Source organism: Erythrolamprus reginae, unplaced genomic scaffold (assembly GCF_031021105.1).
Source record: "Erythrolamprus reginae isolate rEryReg1 unplaced genomic scaffold, rEryReg1.hap1 H_9, whole genome shotgun sequence".
Classification (NCBI taxonomy): domain Eukaryota; kingdom Metazoa; phylum Chordata; class Lepidosauria; order Squamata; family Dipsadidae; genus Erythrolamprus; species Erythrolamprus reginae.
Genome location: NW_027248537.1, coordinates 214,737 through 227,437, shown reverse-complemented (window position 1 = coordinate 227,437; position 12,701 = coordinate 214,737).

The window sequence follows — 12,701 nt, the reverse complement described above, 5'->3', positions numbered from 1 at the left end:
TTTGCTAGAATTCCCATCTGTAGACGCTCCTATCGCTGCCCTAGTATCCAATGCGCTTGTTCCCTCAGAGGTGGCAGACGGTCTGAAGCCAGAAGACCGCAGGGCAGAGGGAATAAACAAAAAAGCTCACCAGATGTCGGCATGGGCCCTTAAAGCGGCCTCAGCAGCGTCTTTCTTTAACAGAGCTTCAGTTCTATGGCTCCAGGAAATGCTCGCGAAGCTAGGACCTGAGGATGGTCGCTTAAAGCAAGACCTTAACAAACTGCTTGCTGCTGCAGAATTCTCTGCCGACGCTACTCTTTCAGCATCTCGCTTTTCTTCTCGCGCCCTGGCAGCGAACCAATCATCTCGTCGCTTACTCTGGCTCAGAACCTGGCAGGCTGATGCCAAATCCAAATGGCGGCTAGCCTCGGCCCCATTTGATGGGACAAAATTGTTCGGTGAATCACTTGACAAAGTCCTCATAGAGGACAAGGACAAGAAAAAAGTCATGCCTCGAACCTACAGACGTCAAGAAAGACGCACCACTCCGTATTTCAGACGCCAGCCCTTTCGGGCGGAGACTTCCTCCATGGCTGCACCCCAGGCTGGAAGGTCGTATTCCCAGGGGTCGTACTCCCAGTCCTCCTACAGAAGAGACAGGGGTAACTTTGGAGACCGGAACAGGCAATTCCAGCAAACGAGGAAGACTTACTGAGGATCTAACAGAGGAGGTTTTCGAAGGAACAAATGGCTTTACCCAGACACGCCCCATAGGAGGAAGGCTACAGCACTTCACCGCCTCCTGGGCGTCTATCTCCACAGACACTTGGGCTCTGAACACCATAGCCCAAGGCCTCACCCTGGAATTTACCCAGAAACCTCCGAACAGATTTCTACAGTGCCCAGCACTGTTCAACAACCACAAGCGCGACCTCCTATACCAGGAGATCCAACATCTACTGCAGGTTGGTGCCATCGAGAGGGTCCCACCGCACCAGGAGGGACAAGTGTACTATTCCATAGTGTTCATAGTCCCCAAGGCCTCAGGGGGGTGCCGCCTCATATTGAATTTGAAGCAATTGAACTTGTACATAAAATACCGCAGGTTCAAAATGCATTCACTAAAAACAATACTAGCAGCAATACGTCAACGAGACTGGCTGATGTCAATAGACCTCAAGGAGGCATATCTACATGTCCCAGTACACACAGATTACAGGAAGTACCTCCAGTTTTGCTTCGAAAGCCACCACTTCCAGTACAGGGCCATGCCCTTTGGCCTATCATCAGCACCCAGGACATTCACAAAATTATTGGACATACTCACCGCAGAGCTCAGAACACGTCCTCTACACCTTATGGCGTATTTGGACGACATAATTATATTATCCAGCAGTCCCAGCTGGGCACGTCAGGATCTGGCAGAAACCATGAGAACTCTGGAGTTTATGGGGTTCTCAATCAATTATCAAAAGAGTCATCTCGTGCCGACCAGGTATTTGCCTCACCTGGGTACCAACATAGATACCATGATCGGCAAAGTTTTCCTGTAATCGGAACGTCAGAGCAAAGTCAGAGCCTTGGTCACAGAATTGCAGCGCAGCCGTACGATAACGCTGGCATTCCTATCTCAACTGTTGGGAGTCCTCATATCCTGCATGGACATTGTACCCTGGGCCAGACTTCATGCCAGGCCCCTGCAATGGTTCCTCATTCCTTTTCAAAGGAACCGAACCAGTCATTCCTCCAGATTGGTAACAATTTCATCGGAAGTTCGCCAATCACTTCCATGGTGGACATCACCAGCCTTTCTACAAGGATCACCATTCCTACTACAACAGGAGGTGACTATAACAACGGACGTGAGCTTCTCAGGTTGGGGCGCCCACTCCAGTGTGGGAGTGGCCCAGGGACTATGGAGCCCAGAGGAGCTCGCATGCCAAAACATCAATTACTTGGAACTCAGGGCGGTCCGCCTAGCACTCAAGCGCTTCACAGCACAGGTGAGGGGTCAGAATGTACGGATACTCACAGACAATGTGGCAACGAGGGCACACATCAACCATCAAGGGGGCACCAAATCGGGCTGTCTAATGAGGGAATCTCAGTCGCTGTTCAGGTGGGCAGAGCAACATCTCGCATCCCTACGGGCGGAGCACATATCCGGCACCTCGAACATTCAAGCGGATTGGCTCAGTCGAACGACCATAGATCCGACAGAATGGAGCCTGGGAGTAGATCTATTCAGGGAGATCGTACACAAATATGGGACTCCGGAGGTGGACCTATTTGCCACCCATCACAACAGTCAGCTACCCAGGTTCTTCTCACGATTCCCATCACCAGGGGCGGAACAGATCAACGCGCTAACCTGCCTTTGGCCGGAAGGACTGCTATATGCCTTTCCCCCAGTCTGTCTGATTCCGAGAGTAATAAACAAACTATTACAGGAACAGGCAGAATTGCTTCTGGTGGCACCGTATTGGCCCAGACGCCCTTGGTTTGCGGACCTCTTGGACCTCTCAATCTCCCCTCCCTGGCGAATCCCACACCACAGGGTGGTGCTGACACACGGGTCAATTTGCCATCCAGAGCCCCAATGGTGGAGTCTTGCTGTGTGGCACTTGAGGGGGAACGATTAAGGAGCGAACAGGTCCCGGATAGAGTGATCACCACCATCCAAGCGGCCCGTAGGCCCTCCACGACACGAATTTATCAGGCAACCTGGAAAGCATACTGCTCCTTCTGCAGAGGTCGGAATCAGGATCCCCAATCACCACCGGTAATACAGATCCTGGAGTTCTTACAGGCTGGTTTGGACAAAGGATTGTCACCTAACACGCTTCGCAGACAAACGGCTGCAATAGCCTCTATTCTTAAAATGGATTTTTCTCGCCCAATTTCCCAGCACCCATGGATTCGGGATTTCATTAAAGGGGCAGCAAATATCAGGCCTCTGCCAATACATCGTTTCCCTACATGGGACCTACCACTAGTATTGCAGGCCCTCATAGGGCCTCCCTTTGAACCCTTACGGGACATACCTCTACGCCTGTTATCCCTAAAGACAGCTTTCTTAACAGCAATCACTTCAGCAAGGAGAGTCTCCGAACTCGCAGCCTTGTCAGTCAGACCGGATTTATGCATCTTCCACACAAATACAGTGGTCTTGCGACCGGATCCGACCTTCTTACCAAAGATGAACACTATTTTCCACAGATCACAAGACATCGTGTTACCAGACTTTTGTACCCACGGGTCTCACCCACTGGAGCTCAAATGGCACAAGTTAGATGTTAGACGTGCCATCAAAATCTACATAAGACGAACTAATACCTTTAGGAAAACGGAGGCCCTGTTTGTTTCATATTTCCCAGCATCTATGGGGAACAAGGTATCATCCAAAACGATTAGCTGTTGGATCCGTTCCTGTATCGTCACGGCCTACAAATTAGGGCCCACTCCAATTCCTCAGGGCATTACAGCCCACTCAACAAGGAGTGCGGCCACATCAGCGGCCTGGGCAACACAAGCACCGATAGACGACATTTGCCGTGCAGCAACCTGGGCCGCACCCAATACATTCATTGAACATTATAGATTAGACACTTTCGCTTCTGCTGAAGCGGCCTTTGGACGCAGAGTACTGCAGAGAGTTTGCACCGATACTGCGCCCCTGGTCCAGCCTTCTCCCTCCCTAATAGGTTAAGCTTGGGTATATCCCATGTTGGACTCTCCGAAGCAGTACAAGTGGAGAAGAACCGTTGCACTTACCTGAACGGTCTTCTCGCTGCACTGCAAGGAGAGTCCAAACCCACCAGGCTGTTTGCCCAGGGTCACAGGGTTCTGAATAGTTTGAGTTAATTCCAGTTCAATTGGTTCTCAATAAAGATTTCCTTGGTTTACTGTCACAATGACTTCGTTTTATTATAAGACTGACCCAGGAAGGGCAGCATGGGGGTTGGACCAGTTATTTATGCTAATTTTTAACTCAGTCCCTTCCAGCAAGGCTGAAGATTAACCCATGTTGGACTCTCCTTGCAGTGCAGCGAGAAGACTAATAAAAATATCATGGGCTCTCAATTATTACCAAGAGATTTCCAAGTGCAATTTAAAGTGTTAGTTGTACCCTATAGCAGTGTTTCCCAACCTTTTTTGAGCCGCGGCACATTATTTATGTTTTCAAAATTCTGGGGAACACTGAAGGGGGGGGCGAGGGGGCTAAAGAAAAGTTTGGACAAAAAAAATATCTCTTCCTCCATTTCACTCTATTTCTCCCTCCCTCTTTCTCTCTCTTCCTTCCTTCCCTTCTTTCTCTCCATCCCTCTTTCTTTCTTTCTCTCTTTTTTGCTCTCTTTCTCTCTCCCTCCTTCCCTCTCTCTATGTCTTTCCCTCTCCCTCCTTCCCCCCTTTCTCTCTCTCTCTCTCTCTTGCTTTCTTTCCCTCTCTTTCTCTTGCTTTCTTTCTCTCATTCTCTCTCCCCACCTTTTTCTCTCTCTCTCTTTCTCTCTCGTTCACCACGCCAGCAACAGAGAGAAAAAGAAAGAGTGAGAGAGAGCCGGAGAGAGAGTGGAGTGCGCAGCAGCCATCAGCCTCCTCACCCTCCCAGACGTCCCCAGCGCCCGGCCTCGCGCCGCCTCCCGTTAGCCCGGCCGAAAGCCACACAGTCCCGGACTTCCGTATCGCTCGCTTCTCCAGTCAGCGCGGCGCTTTCCTGGGGCTGGGCAGATGGCTTTGCTGACCGGAGAAGCGAGCGATCCGGGAGTCCGGGACTGTGTGGCTTTGCGCCATGAAGAGAAAACGGCAGCGGGGAAAAGTCGGCCGTTTTCTCTTCATGGCGCAAAGCCACACAGTCCCGGACTCCCGGATCGCTCGCCCCAAGGCAGGAGGCGGCGGCGGAGGAGAGTGGGCGGATCGGGCGGGCAATGGGGCAGAGCGGAGAAGCTAGGGGCGCGTTTGGCCAGAGGCACCATGGGGAGGCAGGGGCAGGGAGGTGCCGCAGTAGGTGCCTCCGGCCAAACGCGCCCCTGGCTTCTCCGCCCTGCCCCATTGCCCGCCCGATCCGCCCACTCTCCTCCGCCGCCTCTCGCCGCGGCACACCGGTTGGGAAACGCTGCCCTATAGAACCACAATGGCGAACCTTTTTTGTTTTGTGTGCCAAAAGGGTATTGTATGTGCTAGCACACGTGCACATACCCACAACCATACCTCCCCATGCATGCACACACCCGTGTGCATCCCTGCGCATGCACACAATCCCCCCTGTCCCCACGCATGCTCACAGGCCTCACTGAAACCTGGTATGGTAAAAAAATTGCCAAACCGGAAGTTCAGAAAAAAAGGACTTCCAGTTTGCCTGTTGTGCTGTTTTTCTCTGAAGCTTCTGAAGAGTAAAATGGCCTTCCCCAAGACTGAAAATCAGCTAGTGCGCATGTGCCTCATGTGCCCTCCGATATGGCTCTGCATGCCATCCGTGGCACGCGTGCCATAGGTTCTCCATCAGGGCTATAGAGTGATAAATTATCTCTGGGACCGCCTTCTGTCGCACGAATCCCAGCGACCAGTTAGGTCTCACAGAGTGGGCTTCTCCGAGTCCCGTCAACTAAACAATGTCATTTGGCGGGACCCAGGGGAAGAGCCTTCTCTTTTATTATTAAATAAAGAACACTCTATTACCCTCTGGAACCAACTCCCCCCAGAGATTAGAATTGCCCCCACCCTCCTTGCCTTTCATAACCTCCTTAAAACCCACCTCTGCCGTCAGGCATGGGGGAACTGAGATATTATTTCCCCCTAGGCCTCTACAATTTATGCATGGTATGTTTGTATGCATGTTTGGTTTTATAAATAAGGATTTTTTAGTTGTTTTAGTATTGGATTGTTACATGCTGTTTTTATCACTGTTGTTAGCCGCCCCGAGTCCACGGAGAGAGGCGGCATACAAATCCAATAAATAAATAAACAAATAAATAAGTTAATTAATTAATTTAATTAATTAATTTAATTTAATAAATAAATAAATAAATAAATAAATAAATAATGGTTTGAAGAAAAGGCACCACCAAGACTGCGTTCTTCCACAAGAACTGTCCTACCCAATATAAACATTTTGTGGGAAATTACTTGTAATTCTGTACTGCCATGAAATTAGCAGGCTAAGAAGATGTGCTTGTATTGTGGAATAGTCTCCCCTAGGAAATTAGATTAACTCAGGCACTCCTTAGCTTTCTAAAATAAGTTAAGAGAGAATTTCCCAATAAAGATCCTTAATAAAATTAAGTACTTATTAAGGATTTACATAGCTTAGGTTTAAAAGTATTATTGTTTTTATTGCTTTACATTATTATATATTAATTATTATCTGGATTACGGATTTTTTTTACTACCAAGAGTCACATGACTGTCAGGATAAAAATATGGGAAGTAGGTGTGCGTGAGAGAGGGGGAGGGAGGGAAGGAGGGAGGGAGAGGGAATGATATTCAGGATGCATTATAAAAAGTAATTAATTGGGGATATGGCTGGTATAAAAATGTATACTTTTATCTTTAGATATGTTTATGTCTTTATATTGCATTAATATTTCTAAAGCTGATTGCATATCCATTTTCATCTGCTATAATCCTTCCCTCTTCACTCTAATGCACATTATCAACTTACCCAGGTTTATTCACAAATTATGCCTCTTCTTGAACTTATACCACAGTTCTTGGAAGTTCTCATGAACCTCCTTCCAGCATGTGTCTACTTAGTTATGGTTCAGCACACTTATATAACATGATTGAAGTGCAATTCATTAAGACCTAGTTAATAACAATAAGAGAATTATTCTCTCTCTCCCTCTCTCCTCTCTCTCTTTTCTCTCATCTAATTATATCTACCAATATGTCTCTGTCTGCCTACCTACCTACCTATCTACCTATCATCTATCTATCTCTACATTTGTATAAATAATGCTGTGTTTCAATTTCAATGGTTATATGGCTAGACATTGGTGTTTGAACAGTGCCTGATCAAGATACTTAATAAAACTAACAAAACCAAAGTTTTATCAATTTTTAATGGCAGCAATTTCTTCTCTTTTCTCCTAGATTCTGGTGAAATTACCCAAACATTTGACCTTGAAGATTCTCAAATCCTGGGATTTCTGGAAAAGATTCATGGTGAACTAGATGTCCCTTTTTGAATGTGACACTGTATATGGCAGAGTATGTGGAACAGTGATGGGTTCTAACTTACCTCGCTGCCAGTTCGCTTCCTCCCATGCTGTGTGGCTGCTTTACATGTGCATGCGCAGTGGCAAAAAATCCAAAAAATCTCCCCTCCAAGCTGAAAACAAGATGGCGACCACATGCACAGTGTCAGAAACTTAGCTTTGGCGCATGTACAGAAAAAAAATAACAGACCCCCCCCCCAAAAGTCTTTTAAAAATCTTTTTTTTAAAAAAACATGGCAGGCTCACAAACCAGCACCGACCGAACCGGTTCCGTGCATTATGATGTCACCAGGGTATCACTACCAATTTGGGTGAACTGGTCCAAACCAGGATGAACACACCTCTGATGTGGAATATAAATATGACATGCAATAAAAATTATATGAAAAAATATACACTGAATATATAAATGAAACTGAGTGATGTCATGATATTTAGAAAGGATATATACATATTAATGCAGATTTTTTTTTTACTGATTTTACAAAAAAGATCTGTTAAAGCTTTGAATGATTTGCTGACAAAAGACAAAAACATGTTCAAAAGAAATCAATCCAAAGGATTTTTATTTTAGTAGATTAAAATCTAAGATTGTTAAAAGTGGGGGGAAGGAATATAGCATTGGCTGATTTGATTAAGGTTAAAATGGTTATGTAGTTATTTCAGGTAGTCCTTAATGGACTTATGGTAAGAAGAAATAAGTGATGAAGTTTTAAGATTTTATTAGTATTCAAGAGATGAATAATGAGAAGACGAGTACATTGATTGCATCTTAAAATATGTTGATAATTTATTAAAATTGTTTGTAGTTAGAGAGGTGTCCCAAATGGGGGGAGTATTTTTTCTATTTTTTACTTCCATTTTTGCTGCACCTCATATTTTTTTATTTTACATACACACCCACACACCTACATTTTGCAATTTAAATTTGTTTTTATTTTAACAATTGTAATCCTAATGGAATTATTTTTTTAAAAAAAGATTCTGAAGTAACATTATGGTCCAGAAGAGGAGACATTATGATGAATTGTTCCTGTATGTATTAGCTTCACCATAATATTTAAAAAATCCAGTCATTTGGAAAAGGCCCAAAATAGTGACTTCGCTTAATAGTCAGCCATTGTATGTATTCATTTTTAACTCTTTCTCCAATTTGGTCAAGGGCTTTATGAAATAAGCTGCTTCTCTCATTTGTGTGTGAATGAGGGAAGGCAAGGAGCAATTGGAGATTTTCCTGCTGTTTTGAAAGAATGCTTAATGTTTCTTAATTGCTCACAATCTTTGTGGAAATTAATCCTCTAGAACATTTTGTCTAATGTTGGATGTCACAATGATTAATCTGATAATGGAAGTCAAGATGATGTGTAAGCTTCTCAGGTGGTCTCTAATTCAAGCAATGACCACATCCACTTCTATTTAGTTTTAGAAATTACTTTTAGATCCCGTGGAAAGACAAATGATTGTGCTCATTATCATAAAAATGGAAATATGGCAGCTCTAGTATTAATAATGACTGAAGTTGATATTAGATGTAAGTGAAGATAGAACTCTTCTGTCTTTACGGTAGTAGTTTTCTAAAATAGAGGATTCAGCATTTTTAGCATGACCAATAACACTTGTTTAAAATTTATTTTCTAAATAATTGTTAATGGTTTAGATCAGTAACCCATCCTCTCATATGTCTGGTCATAACAAGTGAATTGTGAAATAGTCACTTTTAAGTGTTAAAACTACAGAAATCAATGTTGGGTATAGCGCATAAAATACATTTTACAATAGAATAACATTTCACAGATGATACACAAAGCAAAAACCATTGAAACAGGACCATGACTTGTGACTTCATCATTGGCTATGGTCTGTTAAAAAAGAAATCTTGCACCTTTAAAATTGCACTTTATAAAACTCTTCTATATCCTTCCTTTTGGGTGTGGGGCACGATCTCTTGTCTCTGGTATGCAACTTCACTGATGCTTTAGGATAATAGTCTTCCTAGGCACATAATGCAGCTGTGGAAATACAGTAAATCCTTGAGGGGCGAAAACATGTTTTAAAGCATTGATTGTTGATTCTACTTGAGAAAGTGGGTGAACAAGTCAGGGTCACCTTTACATTTTCACCCTAGGCTTTTATTCTGTGGAAGCATCTCTTTGCTAATGTAAATTATGCTTTCTTAGGGCCCTAGTTACTGGGAAACATTTCCCACAGAGTAGCAGGCATAATGTTCAATGCTTTATTTTAATTATTAAAATGCAATACTGCAAAATAATCATTACTCTATTGTTACAGAAACACTTACCAAAGATGCGGTCCTGGCAATGCATGTATCATCCATTCCCTTTAATGGATGATTGCTGTAATGAGGGAGCGGGGAAGTGGAAAGAAGCCCACTGTTGAACTGAGCTTTCGGCGGGACGGCCTGGTATCGATTTGACTATTGATTCTGCAAGAACATTTTTGCTTTTTATTTTCCAAACAAAATCTCCACCTTCCTCTTGACAGATCAGATGGCCCTTTATTTTCTTACTTGAAATACTACTGAATACAGGTTGTTGACAGCGTTATGCTTTTGCACAATCAGCATTTTAAAAAGCGTGGCATGAGTCTGAGCAAAAGTCAAATTGTCTCCCAGGAATTCCAACCCATTAAAGCAATTGTTGGGAGAGAAAATGAAGGCTAGAAACATCTGCAGCTTCCCTCTGCTTCTGTTTGGAGCCTAGCCTAAAAAGTTCATTTGGAGCTCCCAAGGTGCCTTAAGGGTTCCTAATTGCTTTGAGGACAAGATCTTGAAGCAGGGCTGAGAATGTGACTATAACTAAACTTATTTTTGGATGCCAAAGTCAGTGTGTGTTTGTGTGTGTGTGTGTGTGTGTGTGTGCATGTGTGTGGATCTTCAGACTTGTATATTAAGCCTGTATAATTTATACACAATCAAGCTAGGTATCAAGATTTGCAAAACAGTGAGACTTTTATTTTATATATTTATTTATTGTGTTTGTCAATCAAGTATAGGATAGTAGTTTATATAAACATAGCATAGAAAGTAAAGATAAAAAAGACAATGGGACAGGGATGGTAGGCACAATTGTGCGCTTATGCACACCCCTTACAGACCTCTTAGAAAAGGGGAGAGGTCAAGTGTAGACAATCTAAGGTTGAAGATTTTGGGGTTGGAGGAAGAAACAACAGAGTCAGGTAGTGAATTTCAGTCGTTGATCACTCTATTGCTGAAGTCGTATTTTCTGTAGTCTAGTTTGGAGCAGTTTAAACTTAGTTTGAATCTGTTACGTGTGTTGTTGTGGTTGAAGGTGAAGTTAACAGGAAGGACATTTTGGTATATGATTTTGTGAACTATGGTTAGATCAGTTCCGAGGTGACAGTTGTAAATTGTCTAATTTCAGAATTATAAGTCTGTATTTTGTTGCAGGAGGAGGAGTGAAGGACTCTTCTTGTGAAATATGTCAACGAATTACCAACTCACACTGATTCAACAAGTAGGGATGTGTGCCTCGTTTCTTTTATACAATATTTAAAAATTGTGCGATAGAACACTATGTAATCTGAAGACACTTGAAAGGAAAGGATCGTCCATTTTTTACCATGATGGATAATTGGGAGGTTGCATAGGAGAAGATATAGAATACATCTCAGAAGGCAACTGTTGCAATCATTCAGAAATTTCTCTATACAGTGAACCCTCGATCATCGCGAGGGTTCCGTTCCAGGACCCCACGCGATGATCGATTTTTAGCGAAGTAGCGGTGCGGAAGTAAAAACACCATCTGCGCGTGCGCAGATGGTGTTTTTGCTTCCACTGCCGCCCGCCCTTCGCCCGCCCACCCCGTTGCTCGCACCTGGGGTGCGCGCGTGCGGTGGGGACTCCCTAGCTCCGCTTCCCAGCTGGGGAGCGGAGCTGCGATGTCCCCAAGCGCGCGCGCTTTCCCCAGCAACGCGCGCGCGGTGGGGACTCCCTAGCTCCGCTTCCCAGCTGGGGAGCGGAGCTGCGATGTCCCCAAGCGCGCGCGCTTTCCCCAGCAACGCGCGCGCGGTGGGGACTCCCTAGCTCCGCTTCCCAGCTGGGGAGCGGAGCTGCGATGTCCCCAAGCGCGCGCGCTTTCCCCAGCAACGCGCGCGCGGTGGGGACTCCCTAGCTCCGCTTCCCAGCTGGGGAGCGGAGCTGCGATGTCCCCAAGCGCGCGCGCTTTCCCCAGCAATGCGCGCGCGGTGGGGACTCCCTAGCTCCGCTTCCCAGCTGGGGAGCAGAGCTGCGATGTCCCCAAGCGCCGAGCTGGGGTGTCCCCGCGCGTGCAGCCCGCCCACCCGCCCACGCCGTTGCTCGCGCCGCCGCTGGGGTCTTACGGGGGCAAGAGGGGGAAGACCCAGGGAAGCCTCTGCCCGGCGGGGAAAGTCCACCATCTACGCATGCGTGGAAGGGCACGCATGCGCAGATGGTGGAGTTTACTTCCGGGTTGAAAACTCGCGAAATAGCCCTTTCGTGATACTTGAAGACGCGAAACTCGAGGGATCACTGTATGACGAATTTCATGCAATTAAGAGAAGTGCTAAGTGATAATGGAAGGACTACATCAGAGGTCTTCAAACCTGGCAACTTATATTTAAGCATTTAATTTAAGAATTCTCCAGCATACCTGGCTGGAGAATTCAGGAAGTTGAAGCCCACAACTCTTAAAGTTGCCAGGTTTGAGGATCACTCGACTACATAGCATGATATTTAATTAAGATTTAAATGAATAGATAGATGAGGGCCGCATGGCATACTTTCTAGAAACAAAGCATTAATTTAAAATATATCTGTGTGAAGTGCAGAATAGACTTTTATGGAGGCATCTCAAATAATGCCTTTTGTCCAATAATTTGTGAAAAGTATTGAGACGCCAGACCAATGTGCTAAACAGCGGTTCCTTTTATTAAGCTCTTTTTGTAAGTGACAGTCAACTGGGAACTCGCCAGCTGTCAATGGGAAACTCGGCTCTATTTATACTCTTGAGGCTCGCGCCAAAAGAGCTGTCACGCGTCTGAGCCAATCAGACGCAACCTTGTCTTTTACAATCTGCCTGGAGACAGCATTCTCCTCAGGCAACTATTTACATCCATTATTTACATACTTAACACCCCTCCCTCCTTAGTCAAGCGAAACTGTCCATCAGTTGAGCCATGTGATGAAGTCCTCCAATCGACTGGGTCTGCGCGAGGCTCGCTCAGACCTGCGCAGATCAGTTGAGTCTGGGACTTCGATGGTGGAGGTTGGCTCTCTGTCTGATCCGGAGCATGGCTGGGCCCGAGTGGGGGCTCTGGCCAGCTGCGTTGCATGGGATGGAGCTGAGTCGACATCGGAGGAGGACGATGGTGGTTCGTCGTCGTCGTGGAAACGTTCCAGTCTCGGTAAGTCCAAATTTAAATCCAATAGCCCTGGTTGAACGCAAGAGTCTGCTTTGGGGGAAGATGTTACAATGGCTGTTTGCGTATTATTAGAGTTAATTCGCC